Consider the following 27,183-nt stretch of genomic DNA (forward strand, 5'->3'; position numbering starts at 1 on the left):
TCGAAACACAGAAAGCGTATTACTGTTTTGCAAGATCAAAAAAGGGGCTATAGTCCGAGCACCACTCTAGTTCCTCTTCGTGAGCACAATATTCTGTTTTTCGGGCAACAGGAAGATGCTGGAGTCATTGCCGCTGAGGTTCACATCCGAAGGCTTCCCTGGTGCGCTGCAGCTGAGTCTCTGCATGAGTCGCACGAGAATGTAGAACATGTCCATGTGTGCCAGTTTCTCTCCTGGACATGTCCGGGGACCCATGCCAAAGGTTATCAGAGGGCCAACTTCCTGGCGTAGTTTTCCCGTGGCCGAGTCCAAGAAACGCTCGGGCCTGAATTCTTCGGGATTCTCCCACAACCCAGGGTCGTGGTTCACGCCGTAGACGTTGTACAAGATCCCGGTGTCCTTGGGTATGACCAGTGTCCCTGTGGAACGTGGGCGGAAGTCCTGATTAAAGCTTGGGCTAGTACACTCTTGATAAGGATATTTTTCAGCTTAACTCTTTTCCTACCATGGGGAAAATAGGTGCTTTGTTGTATGTTACGGCAGAAGTTTTTTTTTTCCGAAGGAACTACTGCACTCAATATTTAATGTAATATATTGTAATATATGTAATATAATCAGAAAGCGAAATGAATGCACTTTTCACGCATAAAAGGTTTATTAACGAGATATATGTCATAAAAAGATATAAATTGTTAATATCAAGATTGTGCGATAAAACTGAACAAAGTTTGTAAAGACACGCTTGTATCTACCAAGAAAAAAAATGTTACGAAAATTTTAATATACAAAATGTATCGCCGTCCGAAAAAATCAAAAATTTTAATTGAACAGGTATTTCACTACAAAAATTTAACTGCAAGCACTACAGTTTGGGCGTGCCGGGCTGCGGCCGCCGATGTTCCGGGCTGGTTTGCGTCGTCGTCGCTTTCAGGCTCAAAGTCTGACGAAAAATCAGCATCCTCTGACTCGCTGCTATTCGATGTATCGATAAGATCAGCCGCAGAGGCAGCGGAGTCGCGATGTAAGCGCGCGCGCCGTTTCCGGAGCAGGACATTTTTGCGTTCTGCTTTGACGATCGCGGAACTTCGGAGCGCGTTTAAATATCACCGCCTCGCGGGAAAAAAGCGAACTGCTTAGAAAACTAAAATATAGTTCTCCTCCTTCACGTCCGATAGCGCAGTATGTCCGTGAGCAGCGCGCAAGGTCTCGAAAGCGGCGTTTCAAACCATCGATAGAGGGCTAACCGTGCCCAATGGGCGTGGTACGGAAATAGTTAAAATGGAATACAAGGCCCACTTGCACTGTCTACCGCGTTTGATGACGTCAGGGAAAGGCCTTTCGCAGAAATACGTTGCACCGAATACGTGCAGTGCTCATCGATTCAAACGCAATTACAGGCCCGCATGGCGACCGGTGGGCGCAGTGGACACCTAGCAGATGCATTGTTGGATACGATAAAAGCGAGGGCCTTTGTGAAGCATTGTGACTGCATTTGCCTCACGAGCGATCACCCAGCGCTCACCGGTGGAACTAAAAGCGCCGGCCGCCATGCGGTATGACTATCGAATTTGAATCGCTGAGCACTGTACGTCTTCGTTTCTTACATCAAGCCTGCAAGCATCGCCCTTGATATGCTACCGACGTTTTTACTCATTTATCGTGACTTCAGCAGCGACAATTACTCGGGGGAACTCTGGCACTGGGATCGTTCAGCTACCATGGGAATGATGGACAGTACATGGATTTGTCTGATCTTTGTGCTTGTGGATTCAGACGTTCCTGTGGCTTCGTTTGTTACGCTTTATCTAGGCCTAAATTGGCTTAAATTTCAAATCATTTTAAACTTTTTTTAATGCAGAGGATAATAAGACTGCAAGCACGCATAATCGCTGCTAATTGCAGTGATCCCGCACGTCCGTGGGTGTCTTCTATTTGAAGGAATCACCATATGTTACGCTAATGGCACAAGGCTAATAGTTAATGGTTGTCTATTTGAATCCATCTACCTCAGGGCATCGGTAAGGCAATGAATTATCGTGTGCCTTATATGGAATGTTATTACCTAGATGTACTTAAGCGTGTCCGTCGAATGATATCATTCCTCCAGGAATCAAAACTTTCTTCTTTAAGTTACATTCGGCAACCATTCCTGCCAAAACCTGGTTAGAAAAAATGGTCTGTTTCGTGCCGTGGTCTGCAAACTGCCGTTTATGTCCACATGCTAAAACGATTGATCACTGTTTTGACGATTGTAGTGATGCCGTGTTCTTCTGGGACATTCTCCAGAGAACATTTAAAAAAAGGATTTAGACATAACACCATACACAATTCGTTTTTTACCTTTTAAAGAATCCTGTGACCCGCCATATGACATGTTCATGCTACTTGGCCTACATATCCTTTGGCGTAATAGAATGTGTGACAGACACGCTGAACCACTGCGAAGCACTCGGTCGTTTTTTCGGGGAATCTGCTGCCTACGATCGCAGTTTGTATACGCTGCACTAGAAACAGCGCCGGACTGGATGCCTTTATTGGACGCTTGCAAATGCTTGCCTGCCTTTTGAATGTGTTTTCAGTCACCGTAAATTTCTGTGGCGCTTTGTTGTTTCTTGTTTTGCTGAAGATTCTGCTCCCATGTAATAAGAAAAATAATTTAAAAAAAGTGCCCGTGGCGTAATGATTTCAATATCGGGCTTGTGTGCTAGAGGTCCTGTGTTCGAATCCTGCCGTCAGACAATTTTAATATTATGCTTATTGAATTATTTATAACGCAGTACTTTCTTAAAAATGATCACTTTGCAAAGTCACGAATCCATTTAAAGCCAGAAGGACGAAGTTTAGGCAAATACATGAACTACCATGCAGCATTCTCATGCTGGCTGAACTGCCCTGCTCGCATCTTCATACTATACCATACTATACTATACGAACTATAGCGCCACACTTCCCTCTCGCAATTGTATGAAACTCTGTGAGTAGCGATACTTGAAATATACTTGACGATATTTTAGTGTTAGTGGAGGCACATATTCTGGCAGACACTATAGCGTAATTTCATTGCGCACAAAAAGACTGTGAATCGCGGGTTTCGTGAAAAATCCAGTCGACCTCTTGTTGCGCTGTAGAAGCCTTGGTGTGCCTTAAAGGGGTATACCGACACAAAAAAATCCTGTATCCCGATTTTATTTCTTTATCAAATGACTGTCGACCCCGTAGCTACAGTGTCGTGCCGGAATCCCCTGAGCTCGCCAAAGATAACCAATTATAATTCTCTTTCAATAGCCTAGCAAGGAAACAAGAATTCATGATCGCCAGTCAGCCTCTAGAGTCTGTGCAGGAGTTGCGTTTATCTGGGTCAATTACTCACAGGGGACCCTGATCATGAGAATTAATTTCACAGAAGAATAAAAATGGGTTGGAGTACTGCATACTGCACTTGTTGCCAAATCATGACTGGAAGCTTACCACTAGCTGTCGTTGAAAAGAAAGGTCTACAATCATTGCATTCTACTGGTGCTAAGATATATAGGGCAGAAACTTGGAGGTTAACAAAGAAGCTCGAGAACACGGTAAAGGCCGCAGCATGAGCGATGGAATGAAAAATGGTAGGCGTAACATAAAGAGAGCGGTGTGGAAGGGGAGAGCAAACAGGGATAGGCCGATATTCTAGTTGACATAAAAATTCGGCAGAGACACTTAAGACTGCTGAAGTGTGGTAATGCGAAAACATTATAGTCCCTTTCGTGAAATGTATTTTTCCGCACGTTATTTGTCTGCGCAAGATATCGCCTGCGTTCTAACTGCGCCTCAGAATAGAGGAGGCGCTGGCCTCGGTAAGGCCAAATTAAAACTTGGAGTACGCTTAAGCTTCGCCTTTAAGAGTGTAACGTGATAGCGTTATTGGACGCCGTTGACGTCGACACCGACTCCGTATTTTCTGCGACATGGGGCCCGATAAAAATTTAAAAAGGCTTGGTTTTCAACATTCCCCTGAATGTTGCATAGAATGTTGCTGGTGCTTCAACTTTTACATCAGATTTTCTCCCAAATCGAAATAGTAAAAGTTACATGGATAATCGTGTCAGCGAGACGATTTTTCTTGCACCTACATCTGAAAGCGAGATTTTTTCCATTCTCAATTCCTTGAGCAACAAATCAGCCGCTGGTGAGGATGGCATCAAAGCTCAACCTGTTAAAGCAGCTGCTCACATAATATGCGGTCCGTTGGAACACATCTGTAACAGTATACTTTCCACTGGAGTTTTTCCTGAAAAAATGAAGATAGCTCGGTGTTGCTGTGATTTTTAAGGGCGGAAATCACAACGACCTCAACAATTACAGACGGATTTCGGTATTGCCATTATTTTCAAAAGTCGCTGAGCGTATTATACATAAGCGCCTAAATGGTTTTCTGCTGGATAAAGGTATTATTTCGGATAAGCAATATGGCTTCCAGAAAAATAAATCAACCGAAATGGCATTATTAAGAATCAGAGATACAATTATAAATAATATTGAAGAAAGAAAGCTTACCATTGGTATATTTTTAGATTTTCGCAAGGCCTTTGATTCTATCAAACATAAAATATTACTAGATAAGCTCCAAGTATATGGCGTTCGAGGCACAGCGTTAGAACTTATGAATAGTTACCTTGAATCTCGATTGCAATATACTTCATTGCAAGGTTACACTTCGGAAAAAAACGTAATTAAATATGGGGTACCACAAGGTTTGATTTTAGGGCCATTACTGTTTATTGTGTATATAAATCATATAGTAAACGTTCCATTAACAGATGAAATAATAATGCACGCGGATGACACTAATGTTTTCTTTTCTGGTGTTGACCTTCAGGAACTAGAAGTTGCCGCAAATTCTTGGTTAGAAGAACTTCACAAATGGCTACATTTAAATAAGCTCAGTCTAAATGCGAAAAAAAAATAAGTTTACGGTGTTTTATGCAAGGAATAAAGAAATAAGTTACGATGTTATACTTTACTACTGTGGATCGCAACTAGAACATGTGTCAAGTCATTCTTTTCTAGGAGTTATATTTCATAAAAACTTAAGCTGGACAGAGCACATAAATAAGGTACGCACTAAAGTTGCACGGTCAGTTGGTTTGCTACAACGAATCCGGTACTATGTGCCTGTCAGGCTTATCAGACAACTGTACTTTTCGCTGGTACATTACCATCTTAGCTATGGCTTATTAGTATGGGGAAACGCAATAAAACTGATATAGAAAAACTAGCGGTATTACAACGGCGAGCTGTTCGTTTGCTTAATTCTTCTAATCAATACACAGGATCTTCTAAACTAATGATGCGCTACAATATCCTTAATATTAGAAACTCTTACCAAGCAAAGATCTGCATTCGGTTGTTTAAAGATATCTCCAGCAATTTTGAGACATTTTCAAACCGGTACCTCAGTAGAAACACAGGGTACAGCTTACGCCACACCTCAATAGTAGCGAAGAAACCCAGGACAAACTATGGCATGCAAACTATCGAATATGAAACCATGCGTTTATGTAATACGTACCCTAACATTGCTGATGTCGCTAGAGATTGTAGAACTATTCGCCAATTTAAACATTCCATAGTGAACATGTTTCTCTCTTCTGATCTAGATATGCTGTACAAATGTTAATGCAACAGTGAATTCTTCAGTGTTAAAGGTGCTTGGTTGTTGCATTAGTGATGTAATAATTAAATTCTTTAAATGTTACTTTTATGTTAGTCATGTCTTAACTCGTTTGTATGTTATTTTAGAAGCAAATGGTGTTCTGCAGAGTGCTTCAAAGATTGTTTTGTATGTAGTTATGAAATGTCTGTTTTACAAACTGCTTTTGTAACTTGCAAATTCCGCTATCTCTGCTGCCCCAGCAAGGTAAGCCCTAGTCAGGAGATTTAAGCCGTCCTTTTGCCTTACCTCGCGGGCAAACCTTCTACCTGTTTTGCCCGAATAAACAAAATATAAAAAATATAAAAAATATAAAAAATATAAAAAATATAAAAAAAAACTAAAGTACAGCGAAACACCACCAGAATTGGAGGACGCTTAAGCTTCCCCTTTAAGAGTGAAACGCGATAGCATTCAAATATCCCTGGTTGCTTATCAGGCTTTTTTTCTCGTATATTCAAATTACAATCCGACGCTATCATGTCTGTAGGTTGTGGTTAAGCCGTATTTTACGATTTTTCTGACAAATTTTACTTTGAGAAATTCAGTTTTTGTTCACGAACGCCTTGCGCAACGCGGAGGGCCCGCCCGGTCGAGGTGGTTCGAGATGATGTGGTTTGGCACGATTATTTACACCATGCTGCAAATAAACAACGACAAGCACATTGATCTAAAACAACGTGTTAGCAGCCGCATGAGTACATGGTTTGCTTGTTTCTAAGGGTAAATTCATCTTTTAGTTCAGAACTGATCTTATATAAAGAGCATTTTCACAAAATTTGGTCAATAAACACCGAACTACTTCTAAGTGCGAAAGCAGCAACTGCAAAAAACCAAGGCAGCGCTGACCAAAGTATATAGCTGGCAGGCTATGTAGCAAAGCGACTAGTTTTTCGTCAGTCGATAGCGTTCATCTTTTAAGAGGCGAACGCACGTCTATAGCAATATAAAAATATTTGCCGCATATCTGCGTGCTTCGCTGCAAATGTCGTCGAAAGACGATAGTCTTCTGCCGGCCGTACTACATGAGTGCTGGTCTGATCCGCGGCCACCCGTGATGCTGTTCTCGTACCATTTCCGTCCTGGCATGAACGGCCACGGCGGCCGCATTTCGATGGGGGCGAAATGCGAAAACACCCGTGTACTTAGATTTAGGTGCACGTTAAAGAACCCCAGGTGGTCCAAATTTCCGGAGTCCTCCACTACGGCGTGCCTCATAATCAGAACTGGTTTTGGCACGTAAAACCCCATAATTTAATTTTTTCCTGGCATGAAGGTTTGTTTGAACAGATTTCATTTTACCGCATTATTTCATCAAGCGGCCATTTATGTTTTGCCCTGCCTCAGACAGCGCTTCCTTTATGTTGAATCGGCCGCATCTGGCTGGCATTGATAAAATTGAGGAGGCGCTGCGTGAGACATGGACGCCATCTGGCAATACATCGGGAAACATGAGCTTGTGCAGAGGGTTTCCTTCCTCCATGGCAGAGGGCACTCGTCGACGCGCAGTCGGGGAACGTCGTTCGTCGGCGCGCATAGCATGGCATTTTCAGCGCAGCTTAAGAAACTAGGGTCTTTAGAGTTACGTATCTATGTATTTTCTATTAAAGGAACACACTTCCTAATACTTACCTAGTGATGTTGCGCATCAGATATGCGCAATATTTACTTTGTGATCGATAACGTTCACAAGTATGAACAGCCGTACCAGTTTAAGTAGTGTGGGCGGTAAGCAAGTGGTCCAACTTTGGCCGGGTGGCTGAATCGGGTGACAGACAGACAAACAGACAGACAGACAGACCAAATTTTCAGCGTTTAAGTTCCCCAAGAAAGACTATCGTCTTTAAAAACGCTCAACCTTGCACTCGGCTGCGCAACGCTTGAAACAGCGAAGCAGGGCGATCGTAGCCCAGCATTTTCCGGAAGTGCGCGCGAGCTTTTCATCCTATTACTCATGATGATGATAATTTCATTTCGCGCGTCTCGGACTTACGGCCGTCACTGCGCGTTGCATAACGCAGCTTGCAACACCGACACCGCGTTCCACCGCGTTGCAATGCCGACAACGCGTTCCAGCAGACCTGCTCCTTTAATGCGTCTCTATATCTCTCGCTCTCATTTTCTTTATCTCTCTCTCTAGCATAGTGCGCAAAACCTCTTCTTCACCTCGCAGAGCATGATCGTGCGAACGCGCCAGCTGTGGACGAAGACGGTGACGCTGAAACGCAATCATATATGGTTCGCATAAATTCATGTTCTGCGAGCGTGGGCGTATAGGCTATAGTGGTTACGACGCTAGCCTTGGGACCATGGTTACGCCGGTTCGAATCCCGCCTCGGCAAGAAGGTTTATCTTTTATTGCGATACCAACCATATGGACACTCCAAAGCAGATTTCTGTCGTCGTCGTCGCCGTCGTCGTTGCCGTCGCCGTGAGGTTCCGTATGACGTCAATGGAGATGAAATCGTCGCCGCGCGCCGCCGAACGCTGTATGTGCGAGTGAAAGGGCGCGAGGGACGCGCGCTTTCACGGGGAGTGAACGCACGGCGGAGAACAAACGCGCGTTCTGCGCCGTGCTCCCTTAAGGGCTGCAGAAGTAGGCGTCTCTTTCCTCCTTTACAATCACCATATATGTAGAGCAAACGCGCCTTCTTCCGACGCGCGAAAGGCCATGGGGGGGAGGGGGAGGGAAGAGAGGTGACGTTTAGCTGCGGCACCAAGTGCCTATTTATATCAGAGGCTCCGGCAACAGTCAACAACGCCGCACGCATTTTGTGCGAACGCCGACGGCGTCGACAAGTTCTGCGTGTGGCCGGTGCTGCTGCATGTCCAAGTTTATACAGCTGATAAAGCTACTATCATTACTCCGTATAGCTCTCTACAAATTTGCTATCGCAATTGATGCTTCGCCTTTCAGGTGAAACTGCGACAACTTTTATTTCTTGATTTCATACGAACCACACACCACAGCCTATGGCTGGCTCAAACAGCTTCGCTGTTAAAAGTATCTCTAGCCTCCACAACGTTGTACCTGATGTATGAAACCGCTCAACGGCGTTCAATCTGCGACGTGACGCGCGCAATGACGTACGCACTAGGCACACCTTCAGTCAACGAGAACCGTGGCGTCGGGGAAGCATGCTCGTCTCGCACCCGGAGGCCCGGGCTCGGCATCCACCCAGACCGAAATTTGTCAAATTTTCTTTTCAAAGCCAGCGATTTACTTTGTTTACAGGAACCTCCCTGAGATATTTGACGTCATTCCGAGCATTTCTGACTTTACTCCTCGCGCCGTCGGCCATTTTTCGTACTATCACTCGGTGGCGACGCCGACGATGCCGGATTTTAGAGCGGTAGCTCTACTACTCCAGGTACAAATCCAGAAAACGCCTGGGCCGGTATTTTGTAGCGATGCCTTTAAAGTAATAATGCCTTATCGGGCTTTGTCAGTGGTCAGAGCGACGGGCCGGTATTTTGTAGCGATGCCTTTAAAGTAATAATGCCTTTTCGCGCTTATCGCGCTTTGTCAGTGGTCAGAGCGACGGTCCGCTCGCGTTATCAACGTTTATATCGTGAGCGGACCGTCGCTCTGACCACTGACAAAGCGCGATAAGCGCGAAAAGGCATTATTACTTTAAAGGCATCGCTACAAAATACCGGCTCTTGTTCCGTAAATCGGACCTTCAAGCTCAGCCAAGGACAGAGCGCGGCGCTTGCCGCGTTTCCATAAAGAAAGAAAAGACCTTTTTTTTCCCTCTATGGCATTTCTACCAATCACAGCGCGCGGCGCGCCCCGTGCTTTCTACAAATCACAGGAGAGTCGGCGGCAGAGGCCGGTAGGGTTGCGCGCATGCGCCGCAGTGGGAGAGCAGGTACGCTCAGTCTAGGGCACGGTGTAAGAAAATATTCTTCCACCGTAGTCTAGGGTGCTTGGATGCCCTCCTCGCCCACCACTCCCCTTCCACTGGGAAGTCGCGATTGCTCTCCGCCGTGCATTCGCTCCCCGTGAAAGCGCGCGTCCCTCGCCCTCGCGCGCTTTCACTCGCACATACAGCATACGGCCAATGAGAGCTTTTTCTATTGCCGATCGAAAGGTGAGCCCTTAGCAGCTTCGCTGTAAAAATGGAGCTTTGGAGGCCATGTAATGGCGCAGGGGAGATAACGGGTGGACCATTAGAGTTACAGAATGGGTGCCAAGGAAAGGGAAGCGCAGTCGATGACGGCAAAAATTTGGTGATGAAATTAGGAAATTTGCGGGTGGAATTTGGAATCGGCTAGTGCAAAACATGGGTAAATGGAGATCCCTGGGGGAGGCTTTCGTCCTGCAGTGGACATAAAATGAGGCTGATGATGGCGATCCTCTACAGCACGCTAAATGGAGCGCGGTTTCTTGCTGTAGGATTTGTTTACAAGTAATCTCTGCACGTCACGAAAACTGTAGGTATGATGTTCACAAAACAACTCAAGCACGCATCGGTCAGCCTGATATACGATCGTGGCAAGGCACAAACGAGCTTGGTTCTCTGCGGTCGCTTCTGTTAGAACCCGCAGCGCCCTTCGTGCTTTTCGCGCGAAAAAAAAAAAAAAAAAATGAACGCTAGAAAAAATTTGTGTCAGTTCTCTCTGCCTCTCGTGCTTCTGCATTTCATTGTTTCTTTCAGCTCCTGATTAGCTCACTTGGAAGACACAGCTGGGAGCTTGCGTCCACGTCTTTTCGGTGGGCGCAAGCTGCCAGCTATGTCTTCCAAATGAAACTAATCAGGTCCTGAAAGAAAGAATGAGGGATCGAACGAATAGCAATTGCTAAGTTTTCTGACATGTCGTACCTTGTTGAGCGTGACGAGCATTATACGATCTACATTAATGAAGTGATTTACTAAATGTTCGTGTATATATAATGATCTATTTTAACCGAAATAATGAGACGATTGATCCTATTTGCAAGACTTGAGACTCGTTTCCAGGCACGTACAAAGCTGACGCCGTTAATTTCTGCAGCTGCATGAATTCCGGCCAATTTCACTTAGAAAACATGATAAACTGTTGATCACAACGCAACTGTCACGGCTTCATCAGACGTTCACAAATGACGTGACCATTCCCGCCTCACCGTCGGGCAAGCATGAAGCGAGCAGAAGAAAATACACCACTGACGAACTAGAAGGTAACTCGTATTGATGCGCCAGCCAATTACTTTCACTTATTCCCGTGACGTCATGGCGGAGGCGAACTTTTTTTTTTATATATATCGGCGTCTCTCGGGAACTTTTTTTTTTTTTAGAGCGTGGAGGCACAGATGGCAGGCGCAATGCGGTTTTATGGGCGGAGTTCGTAGGGTGTCGCCGAGTATACAGCATGACCATGACATTGCTTTCTCTCTCAATTATGCAGGTCGCATTCGAGATACGTCAGTGTCTTTAGGATTGCGTTTATTTTGAATATAAAACAATAGAGTTATTTTCTTATTTTGACACGTTAATTAAGCATGTTTAGATTTTCATAAATGCTTTGCCGAAAGATTTTTACCTTGTTTCGTTCAAAAGTAGTAGGCAAGTTCTGGAGCTACAGATGATCATTTCTGTAAAGCGACTGAAAAAAACTTTTACATGACTATTTTTCCAACTTAGTTTTTTGCTATTTTTTCTTCGCGAGCATTGACAACTTAATTATGAACGAACATTATGCAATAATCTTTCTATGTTCCTTGCTTGACATTAATTAGGCTGTGCAATAAAACTAGGATTACTGAAAACGACTTCTAATGTTACGATGCTTCGCTTTTCTAAGATGGTAGATTTTTAAAATGTCTTTTTTTAGTTATAACTTGCTTTGCGCTAATCTCAAGGCAAACATCTTGATTGATTGCAAGCTTACTTATTTGAGTGCATTAGTCAAACAGTGCATCACCGCCTGATGGTATTGCATTCGTGCGTTCCAGTAACGAGTTATTTCTGTTGTCGTGACAGGTATAACTGGGCCAGTTTCTTGTTAATGAGACAAACTTTTGATTTTTTTTGTTAATTTACCTTTAAAACCCGCCTTTTAGACAACAGGCACCAAATAATAACTCTAAGAGAAAAATAAACCCGAAACGTGTTGACATACCGTAACCTTACTGCGGGCAGAACGCTTCCTATATTTATCTATGCTTGACATACAGCTCCATGCATGCTCACCAACTTTGGTCTCCGTAGACGCCTTGTGGGGTAGTCCGAGTGGAGCTATGGGTCGGAAGCGAAGCGCTTCCAGCAGGCAAGCCACGGTATAGGGGAGCTTGGCTCTGTCCTTGTAGACTGGTGGCGTGCTCCCTGGAATAAAGCAGTGAAGGCGTGCTGACACGAACTTTCTAAAGTGTAGGAACTCTACCATACGCTTCTATAGAACGTAAAAGGATGACACTCAACATGTATATGAAGGCCGTGAAGCACTTATAAGTATGATATTTTAATTTGATACCAAAGCTGATCACCAAATGCCAGACCCGGCATCGTCGACAATATCTTGAGTCATTACATAGCTGTAGCACGACATGTGCTATCGCTGTACTTGTCTGAGTCGTTGCAACAGTGTAGATGCATGCAGCATCCTGACCGAACCATTCTAAGCCGGGTTTTTTTGCAAAAGTGTCACAAAACACTGTAGTTACCGATGTTGTCCTGAATTTCCTGTTGGATTTTCTCTTGTATACTCGGTTCCTTGGCCAGCATCAAAAACAGCCACTGAAGTTCTCCAGCCGAAGTGTCAGTTGCAGCTGCAAAGTGAAGAGATTAACTTGAAAAATCTATATGCTCTGCTTGAAGATCGTCGCTTCATATGCACCTTGACGAATTCGATCCTTAAAAAGCAGATACTATGCGCTATGGTGTAGCCTTTGCACTTGCAACGGCGCTAAAATGGGGGGGGGGGGGGGGGTACGCATTGTGACCTTATCTAGCATGAACTCCGCAATTGACGGTTGTTGCCTCCTAGATACCGGTGCACATCTTTGCGTCTTTTCCCGTCATTTTTATTTTGCTGATTAGATATATGACACATACGAGGTCTTTGACAAGCTGACACGAACCAGTGAAAGCACCGAGAACACTTGCTATCGCATGCAAAATTTTTCATGATTAGATGTCTCGAAGGCATATATGACAGGCAAGAGGCTTCAGACAGTAGGCTTCCTGAACCAGTAGAAACACTAATTGCTATTGACCCTCTTCGCAGCGATCCCGTGGGCGCTGCCATGTTTGATCACGTGGTGACGCGTCCATTGCTTGTCTCAACTGCCTCCGTTGCCTCCTTGTTTACAATGGAAGTGTATGACGCCGGCGCGGCTTAGAAAACCTCTGTTTTCGAAGATATCGTAGACGGTGACTAGGTGGACGACAAGAAGCTTTGATCACAGCTTCAGAGAACATGCAAAAGCGATTTCGGAGCTGATTAAGCTATGTCCAAACAGCGTAATTAATCAGGGTATATGGTGCTTGTTCTAAAAGCGGGGCTAAATATGTATTCCAAGCTATCCAAGTTTTCCGATTATGAATTCAGTCAGGATTAGTGTGTTTTGCTCTTTGTTCTTTGTTCTTTGTTCTTTATTCGGCAAATATTTTGAAGCAGTGGCTTGTCAGTTTCTGACTCAGTGAAGTTCCTCGGTGCGGCCACTATCTGATTATTTTCTGCCTAATTGCTCGTGGCCGTGTGTTCAGTTCCGATAGATTTGTTCTTGCTGCGCACAAGGCTTGAAACTTAGCTGTTTTGTACATTGTAATACCTTGTAGCAAATATATATTACAGCTAGTAACTCGCTTACTCTTGTGGACCGTCACGAAACATTCAGCTTCGACCATTCGTGCGCCTTCGGTGTAGTCCGTCATTTATTGTGCGTATACAGTGCGCATATATTCAAGTGTGCGCCCATTCACTTATTCTTGATACGTCGGCGATAGAGTCGGCGTAAGTTTTCTTTCCATTTGGGACAGATTTGTATAGATAACGCACGCGAAACTTGCTATCACAGGAAGCGGCGCTACTCCCTTTGTAATTGTTTAACGAGTGGTACTCACTCTTGCCGACGTTCTGGGGATGAAGCCCTTTCTTTGAAGGTTAGCGATACAAGGCTGGCGGATGAGTAAATTTCTGTATCCTCGAGGAAAGCCGTACATCACGAAGTGCCGGTAACACGTTCGGACAGTTGCAGCAGCGATCCGCGAACTTGGCCACACAGATTCATTCTGTTCCTTAACATGCCAGTCACTATTTTTGCAGCCAACTACTGCACACGTCTTCAATCCACATGATTCAATCTAGCATGATTGGAGCACAGTGTGTTAGCGAAAACTCAGTTGCAATTCCGACAGCTGATCACACAGAAGCAAGGTAGAAGCGGTAATGGTTTCGTATTCGTGCGCGGTCGCTGAGGAGAGGTATGGCGCGCCGCCGTGAGCGCCATCTCGTTTCTCTAAAACAAACTGCTCCGCGAAAAGGGTCAATAAGGATGTAGAACACTTGAACCAGGGCAGCTATGATACCCAGCGTGGTTTTTTTTATTGTACATAAGCGCCAGGCTGCATGCTGTCGTGGAATTAAGTGAAGACATTTGACATTCGATAAGAACAAGTAAGCAGTAAACTTTAATAAGAAAAAAAGTGTGGCCAGCTTGACACTAGCGGTGCCAAGTCTGAAGAAACAGCGAAGCTGGGCGACGTTCCTTAGCAACTAGTTGATGTAGGCTTAATGTGGCTTAACTTGGTTTTTTCTAGGCAAGGTTGGGCTATCAGGGCAAGGCTATAGGCTATCATGGCAAGGCTGGGCGTTGACGCTTGGCTTGATTCTCGCGTTCTCGGTATTCCGGATCGGTTCGGCGACGTCGCATATCGGCGGCTTTGTTGGCGAGGTAGTCTGAACCGACACGAAGACGCTGGTTCATTTCCCCCGTGGCTTGAAGGCGCTTCTCTCGTCGGGCAGCCTCTTCTTCCGGCGTCAAGGTGCGCTTTGGTCGAGCCATATATCGGTAGAGCGGAGAAACGCCCGGGCGCCGGCGTGCGCACGCTTTCATTAGCGCGGTAACATGACTCTGCTGAACAAGTGCTATGACGTCAATGTCCTGGCTCCTCTCTCGCTCAACCAGATTTAGCGTTGCACACCGGAATTTTGCCAAGCTTAAACAGAAAGAAAGGGCTGATTCCACGAAGGTTCTTGTTCGTAAGCTATTCTGAAGAGCTAAGGTGTGAACAGTTCCTTTTAAAAACATAGTCCGCAGTCAACATTATGCCATGTACAGATGACATCATATATAAGACGAAGAATGAAATTATATGTTTGATTTCACGGCGTGTTATTAGCAAGAGTTCCAGATTCTGGACAGATGGAAAATTTCATATTTGGGAGATAGCTTTGCTGCTGACCTCCCAGAACCAATTTCATTCGCTCACGACGACCAAAATGACCACCAGTATTCTATGTCGTTGCCGTGCTTAATCGGATTCCACTATCAAACGCTCATTAGTAGTCGCTGTTTTCGGTTGACATGCTTGACTCACTACCGAGATAATGCAAACCTTCCATTACGACGAACTACGCGAAATTGAGAGAAATATGGGTCATGACTCGACACATCACTGCCGTTGACCCAACAAAGGATACGAATGAGGACACTTTGAAGAGCTGGAGCCTACGTACCGCCGAAGATGTTAGAACAACCTGCACCATGTTTCCTTTGGTCAGGTATTCGGCGTCTCCTTTCTCCTCCCGGATGGCTTCTTCTCGAGCGGCAAGCATGGCATGCGTGAAGTTCTCAGTCTTGCCTGTATAGCAAAATAAAACGTTAGAGTTAACGTTGTTGATGCCAGTGACCATCGCTGTAGAGTGCAGCGTCAACAACTCTGCGTTTGAAAGTAGCCGCGTCGTAGTTTACCACGCCCTAACCCTCCACCCCCAAGAAAGCAAAACAAACAAACAAACAAACAAACAAACAAACAAACAAACAAACAAACAAACAAACAAACAAACAAACAAACAAACAAACAAACAAACAAACAAACAAACAAACAAACAAACAAACAAACAAACAAACAAACAATCAATCAAACAAACAAACAAACAAACAAACAGATAAACAAACAAACCGACAGACAGACAGACAGACAGACAGACAGACAGACAGACAGACAGACAGACAGACAGACAGACAGACAGACAGACAGACAGACAGACAGACAGACGGACGGACGGACGGACGGACGGACGGACGGACGGACGGACGGACGGACGGACGACGGACAGACAGACAGACAGACAGACAGACAGACAGACAGACAGACAGACAGACAGACAGACAGACAGACAGACAGACAGACAGACAGACAGACAGACGGACATACATACATACATACATACATACATACATACATACATACATACATACATACATACATACGTACATACATACATACATATAGATGGATAGATAGGTAGATAGATAGAGAGGTAGATAGATGTCGGTCTCTTTCAGGACATCTATACATGCAACCCCACTGTATGTGTGCGTTTAACGTAATATAGCGATATAGAATCGAGGATAGTACTGGCAGCATCTCCTGCGCAAGTAACGGCTTGTTCCATATTTAACTTCGTCTGTCAGAGGTCATCTGCTGTCCAAGGAGCTTAGCTCAAAACCAAGTCCGTTCTTCCTATTCGAATTCATGCGACTCCAACAATGTAACTGCGCAGAAGTGCCTGGTACGAGATTTCGCAAGAACAGTAAGTACCTTTACACAGCAGCACATGTAAAGGAAAGTTGCCAATGCTACCTAATAATTGTTGTATGACAAAAAAAATTTTGTCAGTGATTCGAGAAGTTATCGTAGTCCATGTGCCTTGCAGAAAGTGTGTCCCTACATGACAAAGTGGTCATTGAAAAGCTGCTATACATTTCAGGATGTAGAAATATTGAGTGAACGCATCTGATTACAGCGTTTTAAAAAGCTATTGTCCGTGGACCTGCAGAGATCTTTGTTGAGTTCAACGGAGGTCAGTGAAGACAGCTGCAGCACGTGAGCTTTGTTTGAAATACACGCGAAGGAACATTCGGCGAGGTATTAGCGGCGATGTATCTGAGAACCAGCTTCCCTCCATTCATCCAAAGCAAATGGAAAAGATGAAAGCAGATGAAGAAAAGTTTAGCCGAATTTGGTGTAGACATGCCCGATCGCACTTGTTAAGGCCACATGGCACGCGAAAAAAGCTCCGAAATTGGGACACTAAAGAGAAACAATAAATAAACTTAGACTGACAAAGTACTTTTTTTCTAACTATATAATCATTCATTTCGCGGAAATAGGTTACATATTACATGAGAAAATGAAGGTCAAACTTTTACTATTATTATTTTTAAATTTCGCGCCATAAGCTTAGCACTGGTACGTCATTGTCGCGTCACGAATTTCAAAGTATTTTGTCATATTTAGATCGTTGTAGCTTAGTAAAATTTTTTGAAGCTTTCAAAGTTCAGTCTCCGGCTCTTTTAGAACAGAATGCAGTCAATTTTTGCCGATAAGACGTAACTAGGCCCGAGCAGACCTTATCACGGTAAGGGTGACTGTTTTGGTATTGTGGAAGCGTATTTTACTGAAATATATCAAATGGTTGTTCTCCTTAATGTCCAAGGTGCTCTTTATGAATGTTGGCCACCGCGTAGAAATTAGCTGCCGTCAAGGAGTCTTAGGTGTTGTGAGGTTGTTTGTTGGATTTTCAATAACGCTTCATAGATAATATTCCGTGGCGTTCAGGTCCGGAGAGTTACGGGGGTCACGTGTTCAGAGCGACGTGGTCGTGAAAATTTTAACACAGCCACCTTGCGTTATTGCATCCTTGTGCGCCGGCGCAGAGTTTAGTTGTATGTGTGGTCGTTGCTGAATTACCTGCTAAATCAAAGGCTTTTACACCATCACCAGCACTTCTACATATGCCGCAGCATTGACGATATCTTGACTTTGAGGAAAGGAATGTGGTGGCATGACGACCCTCGCTACTGACAATCCCGAAGGCTATCACAGCCGATGGAAACTTGGTGTGCAGCATGACAGTGAGAACACCTGCAGGCCTGCTGCAAAGCCATCGCGCCACATCATTTATAAACATTGCTATCTCTGAATTCCTGCTGTCGGTGGCAATTGCGATGAGTGCAGCATGTCGTTTCCCTTCGTCCGTAAGGCTGGAGGCTGCCATCTTGACGTGCATACTAGATCGACGTTCTACAAGCACTCCTGAGGAGAGCCCAAGAGTGTAGTAGACAAATGCCTACTTTTCACAAGCAGCTACAGCATGACGGCTCTGTGTCCTCAAATGCATGCCGCACTCTGTATTCCACTGTAAGAATGTGTGTGTTGAGTAAGAGCGAATGACGTAGATTGTTAAGCCGAACCGTATAGCCTCGTGGTTATACCGAGGCCGATAGCAACTGGTGTCATGAGGTGAGCGAACAGGTGAGCAAGTACATGTACCTGGGACGTAGCTGGCTTCAGCCTTGGTGAAAAGATTATTGACGATATCCCTGAACTCGCGAAACAGGTCCTCAATCTTCTTCTCCCGTCCACGGTACAGAAATGCCAGCCAGGGCGCGATGTCGCTCGGCAGGCCGTTGGGCGCGACCTCGACGAACTCGGAGTCGATAGCTTCCAGGCGCCGTATCTCCTTGTCCTCTCCGTCCAACCTGAACAAAAAACTCGTCTATGTTGACTGAGCGGCCTGCCATGCGGTGCCAGGCGCCCGTCATATGTGGTACGCATCGTAACGGTATTGCCGCCAAATCATGGTGAGAAAACATTTTTCCATCCGTGCTGATTTCAGTACAAATTTGTACTTATGTACTTTCCGTCTCTTATGTCATTGACGACGCTCTAAGAAAAAAAAAAAGTATTGGAAAATGCTGCTGCCCTTCGAAGGGGGGGGGGGGGGGGATGCGGAGGGGGGCGCATGGGTGATTTGAACTGGCGGGTGCAACTTGGGGTGGTATAGTGGAACAAGTTCGCTTGTTACTGAGATTTAGCGAATTAACTTATCTACTTAGTTTAGGACACACGTTTAATTTATAGATTTGAAGTAGGTCATCACTTATTGCAAATGGAGGATTGTATTCCATCTGTCTTTATTTGGGCAAAATGTGGTACGTGTCATGGCATACGCATGACGTAAGCGGGTAATACAGTAATCTCGGCGTGCTACATGGTATTCCAGCGCGTAACAAATAACAAAAATCTGTTAGTCGGCAGGTTAAACAAACATGATTTACCCATCGCGTTGATACAATCGAGTAAAGGGATCGTGTAGGCTTTGTTATTTCAGAATGCATGGTAAACTCGGTATAAAAATTTTAACAGCTGAATTCGCCACGCAGAAATTTATTTAGAAAAGGTATTACAAGATGTGCTGGCTCTGGATAATAACTGGCTGCAACTCCGAACATAAGCATAACTCGTCGATTAAAATCAAATCTTGAACTATAGCTATCGTTCATTTTAGTTCGTTCAAGTAAGCACACAATAAGTCTTTGTACATCGCGAACAAGATGAAACATGCAAGTATAGGGACGATAGATGACTTACATGGTTACAATTATTAATGAAGCTTCGAAGCATCCCGTTTATCGAAGCTTAGACAGCATTAGGGTAAAGAAATTGTAGCTCAAAGGGTCGTCCGTAGCGTGAATTCGCAGGAGACAGTGTCTACGCACCGATACGTCTGAAGAAAAGGGCGGAGCAGGAATCGTGCAAGATCTGTGCGTGTGCCGCTTGCGGCTACCAAGAGGTCAGCGTACTGTTCTGAGCTCTCTGTAGCCCCGGGTTGTCCAGCGGCTGTGTAGTCTTAAGAAAAGTATAGACGATTATCAGCAAAAACATTGAAGTACCGGCAACATTTAACACTCTGATCGTTAAGTCACAATGTTAGGGTGTTTTAGCATAGGCGTTACCATCCTACCGTTACCATTACTGCTGTAGTCTTGGGAGCCTGGCGTCACAGCTCATCAGCCCAGACAGCCACTCGAGCTCTTCTACAGTACCCAAGGCGACATACTTGAATGCACGACTTTAGATACGCTGCACCTGGCTTACTGCATGTGAAAGTGCGACCGAGACTCGTGTCTTTTCTCTCTTTCTCTTTCACTCCCACATCCCTTTCCCACGTGTAGGGTAGCAAACTGGACAAAGTGTAGTTACCATCCCTGCTTTTCTTTCCTCTATTCTCTCTCTTTACTGCTTCCTCACAACTATGCATGAGCGGTAAACACCCAGCATGCGCATGCGCATTCCCACACCAAGGGGTAACGGCAACGATCATATACTCCCAGGCTGTCGCTCACTTTGTGCCGTAGACTGATACTCCGATCACGTTGTAGAGCAAGTAGAAGAATGGCGTTCTTGAGTCGATGATCTGAGGTCCGTCTGGCAAGGAGTCCACGTAGGCGTCAACTACATCCGCGCATAGCTTCTCCAGAGAGTCGCTCACCGCGTATTTCCTGCGACAGTTGGAAAGGCAGGATACGAGCGAATGAGTTGGCTCATGACAGCGAAACCTTGCGACTGCGGACGCCGCGGTGGGCCCACTAGGTGCGTATTGAATCGATTGCACTAAAATATCATGTCAGTATTTATATAATGTATATTTCTTTTCGCCATCAGGGAATTTAGTCAGCTTGTATTAAGAAATTGAAAAAAAAAAAACGCGGCATATGTTTTGGGTCATTATGCATTTGGGACAAATATTTAAGAAGAAAGAAGCGGTTAGGACACGCGCACACATACGTTTATTTGCTCTTGCGTCAGTAAAGCCTGGCCTGACTATCGAAACGAGTGGTGAAGAACTAGTCATCTTATGAACCACATGTGCAATTGAGTTTTGTTTGGTAACTTATACGCCGTATACAGTACAGTTCGAGCAGAACTCCTCTCACAGCAAAAAAAAAAAAAAAAAGAAAAAAAAAAGAAAAAAAAAGACGAAGAAGAAGAAAGAACGAAAGAAAAAGTAATGAACAAATATACTACGCTAGACGTCTTCATTTAGAGTGTCTTGCATTGAGTGTATGGAATAGCAGAATTAAGCTTTTACTGGGCAGAAAATATTCGACACTTTTCCCGAAATAACAGCCTAAGTAGACATCGTATAGTAGAGACAATTCTCAGCTGTCCTTTCTGGGCTCATCGAGATGACAGCGATTGCCCGTCTCCTTAGGGTATACTCTCACCTCACAGCCAGCAGAGCGACCTTTCGGAGGGCCTTCCATCGTGGGTTGTAGTCTTCGAATAAGATGTCATGGTTGCCCTGAGTTTGCAATTCACCTGTTGCGGGCGAATGCGAAAGTGTCCTTGTAAGAAAGCAGGCGTGTACAACTAAAAAAAAAAAAAATGCCGCTAGGACCCAAGGGCTCCTGGCCGCCATCTAAGGGAGGGGAGATAAATTCCTCTTACACTTGCCGTTTCCAATAAAAGTTGTTTCTCTCTCTACAGGTTATTTCAATTCGGTTGTACGGAACAAGCAGTTCATGCGCCTGTCATAATTGTGGTTTATTCCCGATAGAAGGCGTTATTTTGAAGCGGCATGAGAACGCTGCTAAACACGTGGTCGCGGGTTCAATTCCAGCCAGCCGCGCGGGGCAACGTAAAACGCAAAACAGCGGAGAAACGTAAAAACATTGGAGTTCTTAGATGATTTACGTGCACGTTGCATAACCCCAAGTGGTTACAAATAATCCGGAGCCGGCAACTACGACGTTCCTTATAAGCAACTGTTCAGTTCCGGACGTTAAACCCCATAATGTAATTGCTACACTCATGTGAACAAAGAAAAAAAAAAAAAGAGAGAGAAGCTGGGTATTAATTTATCGAACTATAATCCTCTCTATGTACAAACGTGGACCTATACACTAAGCGTCCCCAAGGCGAATCACGTATGGTGAACTGTGGATAAAGATGTCACTATGTTGAAAGCACATAAGCCGTTTTAGGGATATCAGCTCGAGCCGAACGGTGAACATGTCTCGGCCCATCGAACGCCGCGAGTGCTGTTGCGCATGTCGCCATGCACAAAAATGTCTCTTGGCAAAACACGTGCTCACCCATTTTGGTCTGGAAGCGTCCGGCGAACTCGTGCCTCCGCTCGAGGAACGCTTCTCGAATGGCGGCGTGGCCGTTCAGGATCACCATGGGCTTGTGGGCCATCCACAAGGTGAATACGTCGCCGTACGTTTTGGTCAGTTCGGTCGCCTTGAAGTGCAAGTCCTTAACGTTGCGAAGCGCTGCGGGACGCAGAAGCGGCGGTTTATAGGCGCCAAGCATGTGCTTACTATATTTACGATGCGTTCTCTCCTAACGTTAAGACTTAATATCACGCCTTAATAATCATGGATGAATGGTGTACTGTATCACCGTATAACTTTAAGCGGCGCCCCCGCATTTCAGCCGCTTTTTGAAGTTTAAGTTTACCAATCTGGCGTGTTGCTTATATTTGAACATATCAAGAGCACGTGCCTATGTAGTTGACTAAGGGGCAAACTAGTTTCTTTTTCTCGGTAAATTTGGCTGCCAGAAATGTTCGCACGGAAGTTTTCTGCGGTCGCAAACTGATGCCACAGTGCGGATAAACAACAGAATGCGCCACTTTGAGCAGTTGGGGTAGACTTACCCAAGAGGTTTCCGACAAGCGGCAACGGAAAGGGTCCTCTCGGGTACTTGGACACTCGGTGGTAGAAGCGGCCCAGTAGGTAGGACAGCGCAAAGACTAGCACCGTGGTGATCCATCGCCAGTCCCCCGCGTTGGAGACGAGCTTCTCTAGCAGAATACTCATGGTTGTGCCTTAGGTGCTGGGGGGAAAAAAGGGAGGGGGGCGGGGGGGAGGGGGGAGGTAGACAGTGTTGTCAGGGAGCGGAGGAGCGGAAGTCAAGTGAGACTTGGAAGAGCTTCTTGCTGGGATAGTTGGTAAATCGTTATTACAGGGGAATTCGGAGCGAACAAAGGAACACATAAGAAGGGAAAGCATGAAAAAAAAAAAAAAAAAGATTGGTGGCAACGTTCTTACTTTGTACTTGTACGTGTGCCATTTCGTTAGTGCTCACCAAATCACTTGAGCATGAACTACATGCATAGGCCTCCGTGTGTGGGCCACAGTGGCCTACCACGATGGTCACGCAAGGAGCTAACCGATTACAAGCCTCCGTGTCGTATTCCCAGTCCAAATCCACGTCCGACTCCTTAGCTTACAACTGTCAGCGACAACTCCAGGTTTTCGTCTATATAGGCGCTATAGTGTTGCCCACCGCGTGGTTTCTGCTGCCCTAACCTGTATTCCAATGATCCCGTCCACATCATGTCTCTATCGTGTTCACCTTTGCGCCTCTGTCTCTGAGCTGCTGGACAGGTTCGGAGCGTGGACCCGCTTACGTCCCATATCTGTCGCAACCATATGAAGCCAACAGCCAATGAGGCCAATGAAAGCATAAGGGAAATTAACTGCTTTTTTAACTGTAATGTAGAAATGAAAACCTAAAAGGAAATGAACGTAGACGAAAAAACAATTTGCCGCATGTTGCAACTTAACCACCATCGCACGCATGATGCGAAAGATATGGTCTCGGTTTGCACCTGCGGCAAGTAATAATCGAGCCCCTCGATTCCACTCATTCTTCTCGCTCATATACCCGTCACAAGAAACATAAAAATTAACTGCCTACACTAATTCGGCCCAAGCGAGTGTGGTCATGAATACTTGCATCAAAGACCACGCCGCCATCATCGGCTTTATAGTGCATGCTTGAGTTGTGCATGCTCCGTATCACTGCACAAGCATCCGGTTTAGCGAGTTTATGTCACAGCATGCAAAATTCTGTGCGTGCATATATTACGCCCCGCAAGATACATGGTTGTCACAGAGCATCCTATATATTCGCACCAAAAGCGTGAAACTTTATCTGTGAATAAAAAGAACGTCGGCGTGCGTAAAACTATAGTTTATGCCTGCACCTCAGTGATGTTCACAATGTTTGCTCGCCTCGGTGCGGTATATTTTAATTATCGTATACATCCAGAGAGGGGGATTATATGCACTTGCGTCATCTTTGCAGACGGCCTCTGCCCAAAACGCGGATTCGGAAACGCTTGTTACAATAGCATTTTAGGTTTACAGCTCGTTAGCCTCAGTCATCGTGTTCATTGTTTTAGCATATCTTCAGCAAAAAAGAATAGTATATCTGGCAAGCCTACCAATGTGTTACATCATTCCTCAAATTCAAATAATTGGCACCACGCAGTTCTCCTCTACATATCTAAGAGTGGCAATTCGAGATAAAGTTATTCGTTTACTTCGAGCATCCGTGTTGATATGGAGGCGGCTCCGGCAGACTGAAACGAATTTTATGCAGTCGCAGCTTGCTATAGTGCTCAACAGTAACGTTCCAAAACGAGGAATGAAGCTTACTTTATAAAACAGTCGCATCTGCGCTAACATATATGCGTGGTATGCTCAGAATGGTCTTGCGTCGGCAACGTAAATCCGTCCGCATAATTGGCGGACACAAAAGTTCTTGAATAAGTGCAATCATGGTCAGCTTAAATGTCTTTCTGGGTGCTCCTCTAGTTCGGTTTTACTGGCGTTATAGCGAGTTAGTGGAACCACGACCGCGCCGTGGTGTTGACGTGTGTCTCAACAAAATACCCTTCCAGCCTTCGCGATCAGCCGAGCGCAACGAGTGCAGGAAAGGTCTATCAACCAAGGCTTAGCGTCGTCGAATAAGCGGCCCCAATGGAACGCACATGCATAGAAAAAATAAAAAGTAAGCCTCGGGGGCCTTGCACAAATGTGCTGTCATTTTTTTGTGGCAATTAATAAGAGAAAGAGAGAGAGAGAGAGAGAGAGATGTGAAAGACAGAAATGTTAGGCAGAGTAACTGTCCATGGTTACTCTACACTAGGGGAAGAGAAAATGGTATAAGAAAAAAGAGGAGAATATGAGAAGAATCTGTCCGTGCCTGACAGCGATTGCAGTCTTTTTTTATTGCGACAGCAATTATTTCGGCACTCCAAGTAAATTTTTGCCGCCGTCGGCGTCGCCGTGGGGCTCTGCATATATCTAGGTATATGTATGCTATTTTTTTCTTTATTGCCACATTGAACCCCCAGAATCACAGAAAAAGATACATTCGGGAGAACAGTCTCTAGGAATTGGCTTTGCGCGATCCCGTTAATATTCGGGCAAGTTTAACAATGCTTCAACTCTTGGGTGCCATTCATGGCTCTGTGGAAAGCCATAATTCTATTGATACTTTCCTTGAAATATAGCCTTATCGGCTTCACGTCTATGCCAGCGTTCCCAACTGCCATCCTAGATCGCCAAATGCTGTGGAGGCCCAAGAGAAAAATGAGGTCAAATGGAACATACCATCCTCATTTTCAAATGGCTAAAATCTTACGCAGAAGGGATCCACAGGTATGTCTTTCTTGACAGTACGTTGTAAGATATCCCATAAGAAAAATGCTTCTCAACAATCCAGAAATACCTGCTCAATCGTTTCTGGCTTCCGACAAATGTACCGACACGTACCGACAGGATGGCAAACAGACTTTGAGCGGATGACGCGGCGCGGGTGAGCGCATCTCGAGGGGCATTCGGCCTTCCTATTGGTTAAGAATTCGTGTAGCTTCCACATTGCGGCGAGGAACTACTGAGTATAGCTGTCGTATGTAGACGTGCGATAAGCTCAAACCTCCGTAGCGCACACGACGAAACAGGTTTGTTCGCCCTGCTCCCAAGTAGATCCCCAAATGAGAACGGCGAGAACTCTATGCAACTTTTGGACATTCACACGTGAACAATGAATTATATGTATGGTATATGCTTATCCATGCCGTGTATGCGGTTTACATTGCTACGCTATTCAATCACTAATGTTGCTCACTCCAGGTCTTACGTTCTCCACTCAATTATTCCTCAGAATTTTCGGAATGGCAGCCCACAAACAAATGTCATGAACCATAACATTCACAGCGCATGCACTTTATCTTAAATTTTCTCAGACTATTAAGTATTGGTACGATGTGGAAGTGCAATGTTACGATGTCAATACTCGAAGCTGAAAGTGACGTAATTTTACTGGCGCGGCTCTTTACGGGCTGCGTAGTGGCGTCTGTGCGATGTCATCACTAGCATGTAGGCTCCGTATATCATTACGTGCCCTACACGGCGCGTTAAAGCTTTTAAGCATGTCAGAAATTTTGGCGCTTCCGCGTTTGTCGGACCCGCGTATAGTGAGAGCACTGTCCCAGAAGTTTAAACGCAACGCTAAACTTCAGTGCTCCTCCTTTTCATACACACATTACTGCTTTTGGAGCAACTCGGTTTAACGTCGGCTCCATAGGACCATGCACGGTACAAGAATTCTGTTTTTCGCAAGGGGACGGTGGACAAGCAAGTAGAGCGTAGTGCAGAACGCTTTTCCTGGTAAACTGAAAGCACAACAATCACAAGGAAGTGCGCCGATCGGCTCTTTACACCCACAAACGTCACATTCGTGACTTCCGGTCACTCCGACGAGGAAGGAGTATACATAGGCGTTTGTGAACGCTACTCCAAGCCATTAAAAGACATATGAGCGTTACAACACGTCGCGATAATCCGGCAGGAAAGCGGAGCTTTGGATGGATGTCTAGGGAACAAAATGATGCGGTCGTTCTTGGAACTCGATGGTTTCCTGCCTCTACACTGAGCGCTACTAAAGCGATTCTAGTATTCCTGCGTGGTACAGGCCTCATTGAGACTATAAGTTACCTCGTGTTCCTCTTCTTGCACATTTCGTGCGTGCGTTTGCATGTATGTCGATTTTAATTTTATCTCTCGCTATCATTCGTTCATCCAACGTAATATATTACGCTTGGAGTACTATGCCATGCTTATAGCTAGGCTAACCTCTCCAGGTAGCCTCCTGGAGAGGTTAGCACGAAGGCTAACGACAAAGGCTAGCATCGCTAGCCTTTGACGACTCCAGCTTTTGAATTCTGCCTCGACCTATGTGTTCTTTCTAGTTGCCTTTTTACATTTCTTCTTTTTTCTTTTTGTTTTTTCTTACCGTTTTTAGTTTTTCAATAACATTGAAATTAAACTCTCTCTGAAGAGAGAGAGAGAGAGAGAGAGAAAAGCAAAGCAACAACATGGGCTTGTTCGCACGCCCAAAGTACGAAGTTACAGTCTCAACAAATTTTGCACAAAAGAAGTTATTTCATAAATATTAACAAGACTTAGTATAGCACCTTATGATGCTGTCAGCATTTTCTTGCTGGTGGAACACCGAAACAAAAAAAAGGCTCGTCATAAAAAGTAGAATGAATGAACATGCCTCGCTCACTCACCAGATCACGGCTGCTGCACTGGCCAAAGTAAAGTGGACGTCCAGCCCGCACCTTCCACCGAACTGGAAACAAGTAAAAAAACACGCTTAGGACGCGCACGTGTCTTCAGATACGACGCC

The 27,183-nt window shown here is 45.1% G+C and overlaps 1 pseudogene; it reads right to left on the minus strand.

The window, feature by feature from the left end:
• Positions 1-27,183, minus strand: LOC119442668 (steroid 17-alpha-hydroxylase/17,20 lyase-like; annotated as a pseudogene).

Source organism: Dermacentor silvarum, chromosome 2 (genome assembly GCF_013339745.2).
Source record: "Dermacentor silvarum isolate Dsil-2018 chromosome 2, BIME_Dsil_1.4, whole genome shotgun sequence".
Classification (NCBI taxonomy): Eukaryota; Metazoa; Arthropoda; class Arachnida; order Ixodida; family Ixodidae; genus Dermacentor; species Dermacentor silvarum.